Below are 17256 nucleotides of genomic sequence, written 5' to 3' on the forward strand. Positions count from 1 at the left end.
TTGATTACAGAATGCAGAACAATGTCATACATTCACCCCAGTACCGAGATCTGGGCCTAAATCCATCATTTTTTTGCTCACCATGCCATTCCAGTTTGAACCCAGCCATATGCAAATCAGTCTTGACCCTGTGCCCCATGGGAACAGTCCAGCCCGAACTGCCAAGCCAGGTCCTCCCTGGACTGGAACCAAGCATCCTAGGACCGGTTTCGGGGTTTCCCCCCTCTTCAGCCAGGATAGCTTGATTCCGGTGGCATGGAGAGCACGAGACTCACGTCTGAGCATACCCGTCCCACTCGGTGGGACAAATGCAAAAACAACAGTTGATGTACAGAATGCAGAACAATGTCATACATTCACCCCAGTACAGAGATCTGGGCCTAAATCCATCGTTTTTTTGCTCACCATGCCATTCCAGTTTGAACCCAGCCATATGCAAATCAGTCTTGACCCTGTGCCTCATGGGAACAGTCCAGCCCAAATTGCCAAGCCAGGTCCTCCCTGGACTGGAACCAAACGTCCTAGGACCGGTTTCGCGGTTTCAGCCAAGATAGCTTGATTCCAGTGGCATGGAGAGAATGGGACTCACGTCTGAGCATACCTGTCCCATTCTGGGTGACAAATGCAAAAACAACAGTTGATGGACAGAATGCACAGTACTAGAAAATAGGGTTACTCCTAAAATGCAGCAAAAATAGTTCAAAGTGTGCAAAGAGGAGTTCAGTTCAAGGCAGTGGTCTCTGCGACCCTTTTACTCACAAACTACCTGGATTCTGTAGCAAAGCAACCAAAATGTCGCTCAGGAGTTGTAGTGATGATTTTCCTCATGCGTGACCAGCGATGCGTTGAATCCTTGCTGCAAGGGAGGATGATGCGCTGATCTGTGTGCATGACAAAGCGACAAACTTCTACACACTAAGCCGGCGATGCGATGAAATCCTTGCCGCGAAGGGAGGATGATGCGCCGAGCCTGTTGCATGTGCGAACTTGTTGCGATGAAAAGAAATGGCGCCCCGCGAGGGAGCGACGATCCTGATGCGATGCGATGAAAAATGGCGAACGCTTGGCATCCGCGCTGCGATGTCGTGAAGCGATGAACTCGATGCCATGATCTTTGGTTAGCGAGCACTTGGAGGCCCGCAAACATGCGATGCGATAATCTTCGGGTTAGCGAGCATTTGGCAGCCCGCAAATGTGTGATGCGATGATCTCCGTAGCGAGCACTCAGCGGCAGCAGCGCGATGATTTTCCTTACGTTCTTCAGCTGCGGCGGCTCGCTAACGGGCGTTAGCGACAATTTTCAGCACTCTCTTCTCCACAGTAGAACTAGAGGCCCTGGAACTCACAGGAGCCTCACCTGCAGATAGAAATCCCGCTGGGAGGAAACAGGAAGCTGGTGGTGGAGTCTAATGTGCCTGAGACTCCAGCAGGAGGCTAGCTCTCTTCTAGCCCTTGGGTGATTGCTGTAGCAAGATAAAATAAGAGTTCCTTCAAAGTCCTTTTCCTCTTCTTCCAAGTCCAGTAGTAACCACTGCAGGCCAGTCCAAGAAACAGCACACAAGCACAAGTACATTCTTCTCCTGCAGATTCCTTCATTTACACGGACAGAGGTTCCTCTTGTTGTCCAGGAGCAATACAAATTGTAGGGGTTTCACCACAGATATTTATACCCCAAAAGTCTTTGTTCTCAGAAGCTACAAGTCACTGAACCCAGCCAGAACCAGTTCTGCCCAGCCCTGGAACACTTTGTTTACCAGGCTGCATCCTTCCTTTCAGAAAGAGGGGGTCTGCCATCAGACGCACAGTGGGAGGTGGAGCCAGCATTCACCTTGCCAGGCACAGCCCTATTCAGGTCCAGGAGGTACCCCTCCCCATACTCCAATGCAGATCTTTCTATTCAACCCAGGTCTGACTCAGCCTGCCCTGTCCCTCCAAAACCAGACAGCCAATACACATAACAGCAGAGCACACTGGAAGGTATTTTCAAACACAGAATATAAAAATAAACTTTACTAAAAGATGCATTTTAATATTCTGAGCTCAGGCATACTAAATTCGTTGTTCTACCTTGTTCTGTGGGTCAGCTAGGACTATAGAATGTAATAGCCAAACCTCCCATTCTGGCCTATGGAGAACAGGTAGCCTTACAGTAGTGAAAAAGAAATTGGGTGTGATTCACTACCAGGACATGCTACACACATCAGAGCATGTCGTACCTTACACATACAGTGCACCCTACCATAGGGGTGGCTTACATGATGCCAAGGGAAGGTTCAGGGGCTGGGAAGTGGGTGCACTTCACAGCCAAGATGGCAGCTCTAGACTGCACACAGACACTGCAGTGGCAGGTCTGAGACACACTTTATAAACTGTGTCTGTGGGTGGCACAAACCAGCGTTGCAGGCCCACTAGCAGCATTTGGTTTACCAGCCATGGGGGTACACAGGCCACGCTACTAGGGACTAACAGTAAACCAAATAAGCCAATCATGGATATACCAAATCACATGTCATCTTTACACAGGGAGCATTCGCACTGTGGCACTGAATGGCAGTGGCACAGCGCCCAGAGCATCTATTACCAGCAAAAACAGAGACAACAGCGAAAAATGGAAGGGAGACCCCCTGTATTGTTAGTTAGCATGTTTTTCTTTTCTGCTTCAGCATGTTTCATCTATTTCTATGCTCTTGTCTTTTTGGCTTCAATATAATGCCTATATTGTTAAGTTTGCATTTTAATTGTATTTTTTCTCCACAATAGGTTTCCTTGTTGTGTATTCGTCTGTTGTCTCGCACCCTGTATTATCCAGTCTTTTCCGTGCGTCCCTTCGTGAGATCTGGATGTGCCGCCCTTCCATGTGGTTTCACCCTCCCATTTTTGGATTTTTATGGGTATGTGTTCTTCACTTTTTGTTCTTCACTTCTATTACTTCTCTTTCTTGCGTTTTCTTCTCTTGTCTTGCTTCTTTTCTCTAGATTTTGCTATCTCATCGTTATATCCGGTATTTTCTGTTTCTCTCTTTTTCAACATGTTTCTTCTTCATTTTCTGTGCTACTTCTCGAATCACCGAGTATTATCTTTTATCCCCTTGCTTTTCTTAAACGTTATTACTTCAGTTTTCTGTATATCTTCTTCCCCTTTCTCCTCGCCCTCTGCTTTTTATATTCTCCTTTCTTCTCTCTTCTTTTTTTCTTATTCTGTTTTTACCCTCTTATTTCTGATACTTCCCTTTATTTATCCTGTTTATCCTAGTTCTGATTTCATTCACATTGTTTTCTCTAAAGTCAATTACTTAATTACTTATATGATTCTTTCTTCAAATGTTATTATATCCTGTTTCACTAATATGTATTTATGATTACTTTTTGACAAGGTTACTGTGTTATCTGGTCTTATCTTGTTTATTCTCTTAATGATTTTTATATGACATTAAATGTTGTTACATGGAATGTCCGGGATTTACATTCCCCGATTGAAAGGCAACGTGTATTATCCCATTTATCTAAATTGAATGCCAATATAGGCATGATTCGGGAAACTCACCTCACTGAATCTGAATCCCTGAAGTTAAAAAGAGATTGGGTTGGAGAGGTTTTCTTTTCTCTAGGCGATGGCAAGCGTAATGGCGTTGCTAGCCTTTGTCACAAGTCTCTTCATGCTAAACTTGTTTCTCAGGAGTCCAATGACATAGGTCGCTGGTTACTTACAGACCTATTGATTAGGAAGACTCCCCTTACCTTATTTAATATATATGTTCCAACTACAGGCGACTGCCCATTTTGGTCCCATCTTGCAGGGAAATTAATGCAACTCCCTCAAGATAATCTGATCTTAGCTGGTAATTGTAACCAAATTGTTGATCCCTTTATTGATCGTATTTCCACTTCCTCTTTTATACCCTCCAAACCTCATAAAACATTTTTACATTCTTTTCAACACAGACACTTAGTTGATGCCTGGAGATTGTGCAATCCCTCTTTGAGGAAATATACTTTCTTCTCTCCAGTGCACCATACACAATCACGCATTGATCACATTTTCATGTCTCATGTCCTTTCTCAGTCTCTAATTTCTTCTGATATTGGTTCCAACCTAATCTCTGATCATGCCCCAGTCTCCGTTTCCTTAGACATTCTTCATAAGTCTGCTACCCCTAGGCGCTGGCACTTTAATAATTCATTAATACTCGATCCTGTCTTTACTTCTTCCTTTACTTCTTTTTTTACTGAATATTTCTCTTTTAACGAATCCGACACCCTTCCCTTTTCTGTTGTCTGGGACGCTTTCAAGGCGGCACCATGAGACTTTATTATTAACTATGTCTCCAAGAAACGCCATATGGCCCGGAAATCCGCCACAGATCTTTTTGCTAAAATAAAATTCCTAGAACATGCTTACTACGTATCTAAATCAAAGGACTGTTTAGACACCCTATTAGCTGCCAAACTTAAGTTTAATAAAGTATCTACTGATAAAGCTTCCTTGTATTTACTTAAGTCCAGTGCGAAATTCTATGGCGGTAACAACAAATCAGGCAAACTATTGGCAAATTACCTCAAAGTAAAAAAAAAACAAATTCAATATCGACTCAATACTGGATGCTCAGCAGGCACCCAAATTTAAAGATTCAGAAATCTTACAAGAATTTCATTCGTTTTACAATTCTCTGTATACACCTGAGACTTGTCCTACAGATGAATCCATCACAGACTACCTCTCTTCCATTACTAATGCCCCGGATCGTAATTTAGACTTTCAATCATTGGAATCGGATGTTTCACGAAGGAGTTACACAATGCTTTGTGCACTCTTAAGAAGGACAAAGCCCAGGTCCTGATGGATTCACTGTTGAATTTTTTCTCATTTTTCCCAACTTCTCCATCCTAAATTACACTAACTCTTGACCTTTTTCTTACAAACTGGTACTGCTTCAGGTTCCTTTTTAGAAGCTCTCATTTGTCTTATTCCTAAAGAAAACAAAGGACACCGTTTTTGCAAAAATGATAGACCAATCTCATTGGTTAACATTAATTACAAAATGTTCTCAAACTCCGTGTCCCTGCGTTTAGAATCCCTGCTTCTGAATCTTTTAGGTACAGAACAATCAGGCTTTGTGAAAGGTCCTTTTCTTACTGATGATACTCGCTTGTTCTTTGATATCCTCTCGAAATCCTCTCACTCATCTGATTCTTTAGCGGCTATAGCATTAGATGCAGAAAAAGCATTCGACAGAGTCTATTGGCCCTTAATTTTTTCATCTCTCAAATGGTTTGGCTTTGGTCCTAAAATTAATTCTTTGATATCTCTCTTATACTCAAATCCTAAAGCTGCTATATTTGTTAATGGCCTCGCTTATTTGTATTTTAATTTGGGCAGGGGTGTCCGTCAGGGTTGTCCTTTATCCCCCTTTTTGTTCAATTTAGCTTTAGAACCATTTTTGTGTAAACTTCATCAAAATACTGACTTTCAGGGTTTCAACTATGGTGATTCACACGTTAAATTGGCAACATATGCTGACAACATATTATTGTTCATGTCTAACCCCACCTCTTCTCTACCTGCTTTTCTATCTGAAACTCAATCCTATTCTTCCGTATCTGGTTATAAATTAAACAATGACAAATGCAAAATATTACCCCTAACAAAGTTCACCTTTAAAGAGGACTTTAAAAATACCACTTCACTTGGAACACTAACCATATAAAATACTAGATTTCTCTTCTTCTATTCACTCATCAGTTTCCATTAATTTGGACAAATGCTTTTCAAAAATGTCCTCTCTTATTGATAGATGGCATCCCTTGGACCTATCTTGGTGGGGGAGGCTAAATACCATCAAGATGATGTTATCCCCAATTGTCTTATTTACTGTCTCTAATATTCCAGTTACTATACCCCAAAAGTACTTCAAAAAGATCAATTCTGTGTTGTCTTCCTTTCTTTGGAGTAAGAAAAAAGCTTGAATGTCACTAGCAAAGCTTAGCCGCCCTAAAACAGAAGGTGGGGATAACTTTCCAGACTTTCCTGCTTATCATAAAGCTTTTAACCTTCGTCAGTCATCTCTTTGGCTTACAACCCCCTCTTCGGATTCCCCTCTCTGGGTAACACTTGAACAGTCATTTATTGTTCCTTTCTCCTTTTCAGAATACCTCTCTTTCACCCAAAAACCTCAAAGGTTATCTACACCTATTGTCAAGCTTACACACAAATTATTAGACCCACTTTTATTAGATAGTTTCCCTGATATCAAGTCACTTCTTAAATCCTCAGTTTGGCACAATTATCGCATAATCATCAAAGACAAACCCATCTATTGGAAGTCATGGAGAGAAAAGGGCCTCATTTGGGTTCATCAACTATTTCAAAATGATAAACTTATACCTTTTCCCCAAGCTAAACTTATATTTAATTTCCCTACTTCTTTTTCTAATAAATATCTTTTGCTACAGCATGCTGTAAGTATAGCAGTTCAGAAAATTGTCCCATCCTTAAGTCAACCAATGGCTACTTCCACGAACGCTCATACTTTTTTGAGTTCTGGACCCAAAGCCTCGGCAATTTATTAACTACCTACACAAGCCGACCCTTACTAGAGACAAAACCAAGGTAGAATTGGATTGGGAACGGGATCTTAAGGTTGACAGGTCCGTTCAAGTTTGGAATCATATTTGGCTAAAATAAAGAAAACATCCAGAGCAGCTAATACCACGCAGACACTCTTTTTCATATATAATAGATTACTCCTTTCCCCTTCACTTTTGCATAGGATCAATGCTGAACTCCCTGACACCTGTTGGTTATGTTCATCCACTAATGCTGATTTAAAACATTTACTTTTTTTCTGTCCTTTTGTTCAGGACTCTGGAAGAATGTCTGGAAACAAATGACCCACATTTTTCATCAGATAGTTCCCTTTTCATTTGTTAATTTTTTTTGCGTTCTCTTTGTGAGGACTGGTCGAGCTGTTCTTTGCCTTTTCAGGTTTTGGACTTACTTCTGGGTGTAGCATTTCAACAGATTACCAAGCACTGGAAACATTGATCTGACTGTCCTTTCAGGCTTGGTGGTATGCTGTGTGTTATAATCACAGGATAGATACTGTTTATGTATTCCCAATCTCCTTAGCTCTCAAACGTTTGTTTTTATGGTCCCCAGTTACAAGTTTTATAGAACGTCATGCTAAACTTTCCTCTGTACGCAAAATCTTGGATCAAGAAGTGTTGAAACCCCCTTGACATTCTCATTTGTTCTTGTCTTCAATACTGTTTATATAACTACTTTCATTATATTTTGTGCACTTTTTAGTACTTAGCCAGACTTATACTATACTCGTATTTATCTTTTTATATTGTTATATAACCTTTTAGCCATGTAATTTTAGGGTTTTCAGAAATGTAATTTATATATATTTTTTCTGTATTTTCTCCCTCCTGTTTCCTTTCCCTTTTCTTTTTTCATTAAATTTTACGTTTTTCAAACATAAAAAAAAGAATAATCACAACTTGAGACAGTGTAATCCTACAAAGTCACTCATTAACCTGAGCTCCGCCCCCTCATAGTAATGGTGCAGAGCAGACAGGCTTAACTTAGGGCAATGTGTGACATATTTATCCACTGTCACAACAGTAATAAAGTCACAACACCAAGCAATAAAATTCTCAAACCGAATTAGAAAAACAGAGTAAACTCTAATAAGTAAAATGTCACCGAAACAAGAATAATCCATCAAGGTGAAAAAACATATGAATTTTTGTACATTAAGGTGATAATAGCGCTGAAAACAATTGCTTGCCAGTGATAGTCAATAGTCACAAAAAGAGTTTTACCTTGAGACTCAGTCTGTGAAATTGAAGTAAAAATCCTTCAGTGGGTCAAGCCGCCATGCTGTATACGGCGCTGTGTTCCATGAGGCCGGGTACCTTATTGCACAGGGCGCACTGATTTGTTGCGGAGAAGCTCTAATCGGGAGAAACCTCTTTCTTCAAACCTACAAACCCTTGCCTTGGGTGGATAGACTGGGTTTATTTGTTCTGGTTCCGCAGTGGTCTGGAAATCCAAAAGGTTTGTAAGTCCCAGATTTTCAGAGGTGGTATGACAAGTGCCATTAGATACAGCTGAGGTTTTCCGGACCTGAGGAACAGCACTTGTGAGTCAAGACTCACTCAAGAAGAGGCCATCAGCAGATTCCAAGTCAGCTCCAGTTGTTACTGGTCAGCTGTGCACTTCAAGAAAAAGCTCTCTTGCAGCTTGTTGTGTCCCTGTAGCTACACAGATCAGCCAACTGACACTTGGAGTCCACTTTTTTGTTCTGGTTACAAGGGGAAGCAGGTCTAATCCTTCAAGGGTCTTCTCTGGTTACAGACAGCAGGTCAATCCCTTTTCTCTTCTTCCACAGGTCCATAAAATGTTCTAAAAAGGGTGTCTGGGGGTGCTATATTTATGCCTGGCACCAACTAGTGTATTACTCCTGGCTTCTCCCAAAGTGAATGGGTAAAGGTTTGTTGGGGTAACCCCACAATCTTTTGAAACTGTTCCTGTTTGCCCTTCTGTAAACAATCCCACAGTGCCCCCTCACTCTTAAAATCCAAGATGGGGGAAATCATTTTCTGTTTGTGCCGAGCCTGTGTACCCACCCAGAGGTTTGGCCAGGGTAATAAACACTCTTCTTCTCTGAGGTCACCCTAACCTAGTTCTGGAGGTAGCTTTCCCACCACTGTGTTTGGTGCCAGCTGGGGCCTTTCCAGAAGTCACGAAAAATGTGCCTGTTGCAGGGGGTACCCCTTCGAAGTAAATTAGGATCCTGCACCCACCCCACTGATCTTCCTGTCTGGGGAAGAGAAAAACATCTCCCAACACCCAAGCCATTGCACCTCACCTGGGATCAGTTATCATACCATTCATCACAGCCAATTCCTGTCTGTGCCACTACTTATGAGTGAATGCAAATTAGGCTCAAGCAGCTTCAAGCAGCGAAAAGGTAACTTTCTTAACTATACCTTTCCATAATATCCATTAGAAATACAACTGCACATATGTTTTTTTTCAAAAATAATACAGTCTCTGTTTTTAATAATACGCCATATACCTATTTTATTCTTTATTTAAATATGGTTTTAGGGAAATTTATATTTGTAAACTTGATTTGTTGTGTATTATGGTGTTCCATTGTCTTGCTTTAACAATTGTTCTTGGTGTATTTATCTTGTATGTGTATGGCTTTTATTAGCCAAATAAATAATTTTTGACGGTATGGGTTGGGATTGCAATGACTATTAAAAATAGTTGGTTCATCCTTTATTTAGCTGAATACTAACCGGAGATACCAACATTTATTTTTACTATTGCTTCTCAGTGTTTCTCTTTGGGATGGCAAGAGGCTTCTTATGGTGAAAATAGCTTTTGGGTGATAGTCACTATAAGGCCATATTAACTTAACATTTCTACTGTATATACTATGCAAACTGCTTTTTGGCCTACAAGGCCTAAATAGGAGTGACTTTTTGATATCTAAAAGGAATGTTTTTACCTCTCAAAAAGGGTTATGTTGAAAGAATGCACAGTAAGTGTTACAGTGCAGCAATCAGGATACACCGGGTAGGCCTGAAGCCATGTTTGCACAGCTGCTGCAGTTAATGTCACTATAGTTACTGCAGTCCTCTAGTGCCATAAATATTCAGACCCTGTGTTCATTTTCCACATCATATAGTAGGGACTTCCAGGCATGGTAAATGTTCCAATGAGGAATAAGCCAAATAAACTACATCTGCAAGGGCGCACATGTACTCTATTAGCAGGGGTAAATTGCACAGAGTTGTAAAGCCAGCAAAACCTCCACACAAAATATGGTCATTTCCTACAATGATGATAAAAAGGAAGCATCATTGTTATAAATTAATATAGAGCACTTCACACAGATAGCTTTTCATGTGCCAACTTTTGGCTATTTCAGTTTGTAAACATAACCAAATTATTTTTTTTCTGGTGCAACCTGTGTCAAGTGGCTCTATTTTATGAGAGATGTCAGTCTTCACTTTTTAGTCTACATCGAGCATTTTAGGACTTGTAATTTTTCTTTTAATATTGAGAGTATGGCTGAAAACTTGTAGCAAGCAAGGGGCCCTTGTGGCTAAAAAGAGAAGACTAGCTGGCATGGGAACACATAAAAGTGCTGTGTGGGAATCGGTAGTGCAATAGTCAACCCACAGAGAATCTGGACTTTCCGGCACCTGCAGCGCAAGCTTCACTTTAACACATAAAAGTTACTGTCAGAGTTTATAGTTGTAGATATAGGTTTACTATGTGGTTGCTTCAGGTGCCAAGTCTTAGGCATTCCAAATTCAAGGAAAGAACTTTCAAATTAAATAAACTGAAAGCAAAAAAATATCCTTAGCATCAATATGTTATTTAGTTTTGGTGATGGATAAGCACTTCTCTTGGTTTGGTTACTGTGCCAGGTGCCAGCAGCCAATCTAGGGTGCCACTGGTAACAGCATATGCTCCCCTTGTTATATAGCATTTTGTATTTCACATTTTTGAAAAAAATCAAAATGGGTAAGTAACATGACATTGGCTCCCGCCTACCTCGCCTGTACTGATTAGATTATGACTGTGATCTGCTGTGACCAGCCATCATCACATCACCCCCTCTTCACTGAGCCGGTAAGTGGAGCTGTAAGGGCCTTTGCTGATTCTGTGTGTGTGGGGGGTTGGTGTTACTATATTTGTGGGGCCTTGGGTGTGATAACACACTCACGCTATGGGGTTGTGATTACGCTTTGGGGAACTGAAACCTAGCTTGATTCCAGTGACACAGCAAACATGGGACCTACGTCTGGGCAAACCCTTAGTCACTCCGGGCATTACATCAAACACACAAAAGGTGACCCACCGTGTCCCCTTAGTTTGGAACCAGCCATATGTAGATTAGTCACACCCCTGCTCCAATCAATCAATGACACTGCCAACAAAAGCAGAATGTTCTTTAAGAGAATCAAGCACTGCAACAATCCTTTACCCAACAGACCACACTCACACTGAACAAGTGCATTGACATCAGCCTCTTCTTCACTGAAAAAAATACAAAGAACTACCAGCACATACATTTCACTACTAAGTATTTCCCTTTTCTTTCTATGAGCCCATATACTCACCCTTACATTCTCTAAACAATCTCTGCTTATACTTTTTGCGTTAGAACTTGTACGTTTAGCAAAAACACTGACAAAGCCAATGGGGCTGCATTCCCCAAGCCAAATGGTGCAACCAATTAATTTTGCCATTGCTTTTTATATAAGCTTCTCTAAGCTTTTCTAGTATAGAATGTTCAATTAGAGGTTAGAGCCCAGGTGTCTAGGTGCAAAATCTAGCAATTTACATCATTCTATCAATATTATGGATTCACTCTTCACGTACTGCACCAGTAATATACAAAAGAAAAGTCCCTAACATTTGATCTGTTAGCAACAGAGAGTTTATTGAGTATCCACAGTCCTTCACAGTAACAAAAAACAAATATTTATACCATTGAGAACAAATTAGGGCCCCTGTTGGTTCTAATACTGTCATACTCAATATGGATTTTTGGCTTTAACAGGGGGCAAGTCAGTAAATTCAAGAGTCTAGTTCCTTGAATGGTACTTAAAGACAGATAAATTATATTAAGGTTTGTTTACATAAGCCTTGTTATGATATTCACCTTAACTAATGAAATCCTCTTTGGCCAAGGAGAGAAACGCCCCTTATCTGTTGTGTGCTGGCCCTCTCAAAGGTGACAGCTCCTGAACTCCTTCTAAAATCACATCACAAGCAGAGAGGTTGTCTAATAGTGCACAGATGCAACTTTATTTTCTGGAAGCCCTGGTGAGAAAAGTCTGGATTTAGAAACCATTATTGGAGAGAACTGGTAATAGTGTTTGCGAGTCTTCATCTGTGGTATTTTTAAGGCTGCTTTTCCTATTTGTGGCCTTTCCCCCTCTCAAATCTGAGCTCCCTCTTTGGTCCAGTTCCTCTCTTCCTCACCAAGAGCATTGGCTAGCCTCCCCTGAAACCTCACTATCCATCACAGCTGCCTATATGAATTCTTCCCACGACCTCTGGCCAAGACGTCTATGTAAAGTTTAGACAATTAAAACCCTATGGAAAGGGCTTTAGGCGAGTCTGTGCCCTAGTCTCCTTTGATGCCATTTTTTCTGCTTTTCTATGTACATTCTTATTAGATCTTTCCATATGTTTAGTGAAAAACATACTCTTACATAGGACTACTAGAACCCACTTCCATGAGTTGGAGCTTTGCTGCAACTGGGTCAATGTCCCAGAGCATATATCAATGCTGGTTGTATGGTGCTCATCTCCATGGTTTGCTTCTCTTCTGATCGGGGGTGAACCACCAGAACAAATTATGTGGCTGGTTTTATAATGCCTAATACTATGCTAATTTGCCATTACTGAGTGGACTGTATATATACTACAGTTAGTAAAAACAAGCTTGGCACTTGGTAGTACCTTTAGTTATGGGCTCTTCCTATGTTTCACACTAAAGTGATTTAAACGGTATTATACACACCTCTTTCAAGATGGTCAGTATCCATACTTTCAGTACATTGTCTATCCTCACACTTTTCCTAAATACATGCATATCTGTAGAAACACACTCCTTGTAACATAGTTTGAACAGTCTCTTAAATACATGCATGACAAATAAGCTACTCTCACATAGACCACATTGCACTCACACACTATATCCATCTATACACCGGCCCTAATGCTTTAAAATCCAGTCTTTTTTTTTGGCAATTGGGAATTATGCTAGTGAAGAGGGATATTACTATGATGTGGGATAGACGACAATTGCCAAACAAAAGGCAATGGCTTTCAGGCATGCAGAAGTGTATAGAAGTGTTTCAGCTGAGAACAGGTCTGCAGTCTGAGCTGGGCATAGGGCTGCCAGTCCAAGATGGGCACAAGCTTGCAGTTGGGCATAGATCTGTAGTCAGAGCTGAACACAGACCAGTATTTGGAGCTTTCCACACAGCAATTGTGTTGTGTGACAAAAAAAAATCTTAAAACTGATGTTTGTTTTAAAAAACAAAAAACGAATGGCCCTAACACCCTGGTGTTTTGCTCTGACTGCGTGGGATTATCTTTTCCCAGTTTGGGACCCCCATGCTTTCCCTGGTGGTTTCATATGCCATGTGAATACACACATGTGAACATAACATGTGCCCCTTTGTGTGCATGCACTCCAGTACCCGCACAGCATGGACTGCCATGTCGTGCCATGCCATGCCATGCCGTGCAGGTACTGATTTTGATGTTCCGACTGCGTTGCCTATTTCATAGGAACCTCCATGGGAATGCCACAAAAAAGCCGGCCAAACAGGAGAAAATGCCTAATCTGACGGGCGGTTCAAACATGGGTTTGGCTGTGCGGGAGTGAGGTGGTCCTGCTCTCGCACCGCCGAACTCATAATAAGGCCCTAACAGTCATGTTTGTTACCAGTGCAGTGGTGTAGTCAGTATGACATGGACCCCAGTGCAAGGACGGAAATAGGTCCCATGGGTGCTGTTTGAACTGAGAAGTACAGCAATAAGGGTTCAGTAGGCTTGTCAGGGCTCTTGGCCCTTCTGCAATTGCACCTCCTGCTGTAATGGAAGTTATGCCCCTGACCCAGAGATAATGGCATTCAAGAGCAGTCGCCCTGAAAATCTTTTCTTTCCAGCCTAGGGCATCTAGCCTTGCATTTGTTGTCAGAAAAGCGAATCTGCTAGTTTATTGATTTAAAAAACTAAAGCCAGGATATGGTATCTATTACTCTGTGCGAGCCCAGCATTTATGCGCTAAATTTGCTTTTTAGGACAAAGAAGCTTGCTACAACCCAGTGTTGAGAAATCATACATGTATCACTTAGGAAAATATCTCAAAAACAAAGCCAGAAATGTTATAGATGCACTTCAAATTAAAGTAAAAGAACAAGCACATACAAAGCAGTTCAAAGTGTGTGCTTTTCAGAAATAACCTCTCACAGTAATGTGAGTTGAGTTTTTTTTTATATTTATAGATTTGAATTAGGGCATTGCTTGTTTTGCTAGAGATTAACTCTTAATTATTCAAACCAAAAATTGCTTACAGAGGATATTTAAAAGCAATTTGCAAATCAGCCTTTCAATGTTCTCAAATGCGCCATCTCACGGGCTTAATAATAGAAACTCACTTTCCTGTTGCTGCATACCCGGTAACATTATTACACTTGGAAGAGAAGAGCTCGAGCCCCACTCCATCTTCTGGAACAGTCCCTTCCCCCTCCTGTTGATGGGCAAGGTGAGGGCTTCATTTGTCATTCCAGTGGCCAAGGAAGAGGTCAGAAAGGGCGCTCTCTTAGACTGGTCTGGATGACAAAGGACCTACACCTCGACATTCCCAGTCCCCTACCTTTGTCTGTAAATATCTAATGACTGCACTCACTTATTAAACTCTTACATTTGCATAGCACACAAGCTTAAAAACCCATTATGCTTTGCAGTAAGGAATAGCGGTCATAAATCATAATTGCAACCGTAAATGTGGAATTAAGATATAATAGCAAGTTGCTGTTGCACATACTTCCCAATAAAGTATGCTGCTATAGTCTTATTTTGGGGAGTTTAGGTCCCGCTTCTCAAGTGTGTGATAAAACAAAGCTGCCCCGTTAAAACATTCAAAGTGAGCTCCCCATGTCTTTATGTTGGTTGATGAACTATTTAATATTCTTTAAGTTGTGTGAAAAGGCCAGGCCCCCAGAGGCAAATGCCTAACAAAACACATTTATATTTCAATTGGATGTCATCACTTTTTTCCAGAAGCAGAAGGAAAGCCTGTAGCTTTGACTTAAATATACACTAAGCTACAAGTTTTGCCTGCATGCGAATGTTTGTGTGTTTTTTTAAAGCAGGTCCTTTTCAGTCTAACTGACTTCTTGTTCCTATAGTATACTCTACTCTTTAGCAGAATTTCTTTCAGTTAAAAATCTTTCACATTACCCGTATTTCCACATTATGATGTTATTCCCCGAAGTCAACGATATATATTTTAACAGTGTCCCTGCCTTTAAAAAAAAAGATGCATTGCTACTTCCCATATCACCATTTACCATTATTACCATTTGTACCATCATTTTTAGACAGGGCAGAAATTTAAATTAAGCTGTGTAATTCATGTATTTTTTTCAAATTTGCGCTACACTTGTTATGCAAAATTCCCAAAATTGCACCACCTCATATAGTCATGTGGAATTTGTGGCAAAAACATAATTGCAAGTGCATGAGAATAATTCAAATGGCCAAACGTGAGCTGCTGTTGTTTGCCCGTTTGTACATAAAAAGCAAAGGCAGCATTAAAATGGGTGAAAGAAAAGAAAGCCCCCAAAATTTAAAGAAATGGAGAAAGGACTATCGAAAAAAGAGGATATGAGAGTTACAGAAAAGAGTGAGATAACAGAGGAGAAAGAAAGTGAAGTGTGTAGCTAGAAAGAGAAAGTAACAGATATAAGTAAGGCCATGAAGGTGAAATATAGTGAGGGAATGAGAGGGTAAAAAAGACAGAAGAGAGACCACATTGGTGAGAGAGATGTAAGGAGAGAAAGTAAAAGGGATTAAGAAGAAAGGAAACAGAGAAGGAATTTGTAAAGTTATAATGTTTTTTCTCACAAACTTTCTGTACTTATCATAAATACTATGATTGCCAGGAGCAGCTACCAATGTCCTCTTCATGTGGATTTTCACATTCAAATGAAAGCAAATACACCCCTTATAGGTTGTAGGAATAAAAAAGAAGATCAGTAATATCAATCCATTAAAACCAATTGCAGGATAAACAGTTGTAAACACAGTAGAATGGTACAGGTACTTTCAGTGACAATTTAGCTCTCACAAGGAAATAGTGTCAATTGTTTTAGACAAAAAAGTATACCAGAAAGCAAACGCACAGAATTCTGAGAAGTACAGCCAGCAATCATGATGTATATATACAAGACTTTGCTTGCCAGCTTGCTACACTCCTAGGAGTAAATAGCAGAGGTGGCTACAGAGGGAGGATTAAAAGAGTGAGAGAAATAGAGGGACTCAAGTCACTGATTAATGTATAGAGTCAAACCAAGGTGTACTAGCATATGGAAAAACTAGATGAACCTGTAATAGTTTGATACCTTTGAGTGTGAGGTTAGGGCTGAGGAGCACATAGGGTGTCTGTGAGTACAGGAAAGTGGAAAGGATCACACACCAGTGAGGCAATGAAGCAAGAGTCTCAGAAAATAGAGACCACTGCCCAGGATCACATATTGTGAGTTTGAGTTTGACAATGCTGAAGTACTGGATTTTTCGGAACCAACCCAGCGGTGCCAGGGGACACATCCGAAGACTTCGAGTTCTTCCTGTTTCAGACTACAGAAACACAGAGTCTTCTAGGTGAAGTCAAAGATCGTATTTATTGGCTGCAGACCAATCACAGGTATCCGAGAAGTACAGCACGGTGTATGTTCTCAGGAGACTGCTCCTCAACCAAAAACCAGTCTTTTCTTATATACAGAATATTACGCTCTGGGCAACAGCGCCCCTATTTTACAAGTGGTCATTCACATATTTTCGCTTCAAAGAAAGAGCAAAGTCATGATGATAATCCCACATTTCAGCTCGGTCAGCCCATAATTATTTACCCAGCGAGGCTCAGAACCCTCATCAGATATCAGCAGACCCCAATAAAAACGGGCACCCCCTCCTCGTAAAACAAGCCATAAAGTAGGAAACAGAGTCAGATGTGAAAGAGATTAGTCAGGGTTCGTGTGGGATGCACGACTTTATGATGTGTCGGGCCCTGATGCTAATCCCATTTGGCCGCAGTAAAAGGAACCGGCCGGGCAGGACTGACCTCGGGCAGCGGAGTCAGTTTGCACAGGTCACAAAGAAGTCACAGAAAGATTGCGTGTCCTTTAGGCCTAGGCATGGCCTTAGTGCGCAGCCTATGTGAGGGCAACCACAAAATGGTTACCATTCTAAAATGGAACCCGAGGGTTTAATATGTAGTATCGTATACACGGTGAGTTCATATGGGAAACATGACGAAAACACTCATACATACCGCATTAGTCATTTGCGGTTCGCTGATACCAAAATCGGCATGGTAGGACCATGCTACCAACATGGTTCCGAAATGTACAGTACCACAGACCCTCCTTTTGCCCTTACATAGGCAATAACTATACTCATACTAATCTGAGTCCAGGTCTA

Source organism: Triturus cristatus, chromosome 6 (genome assembly GCF_964204655.1).
Source record: "Triturus cristatus chromosome 6, aTriCri1.1, whole genome shotgun sequence".
NCBI lineage: Eukaryota > Metazoa > Chordata > Amphibia > Caudata > Salamandridae > Triturus > Triturus cristatus.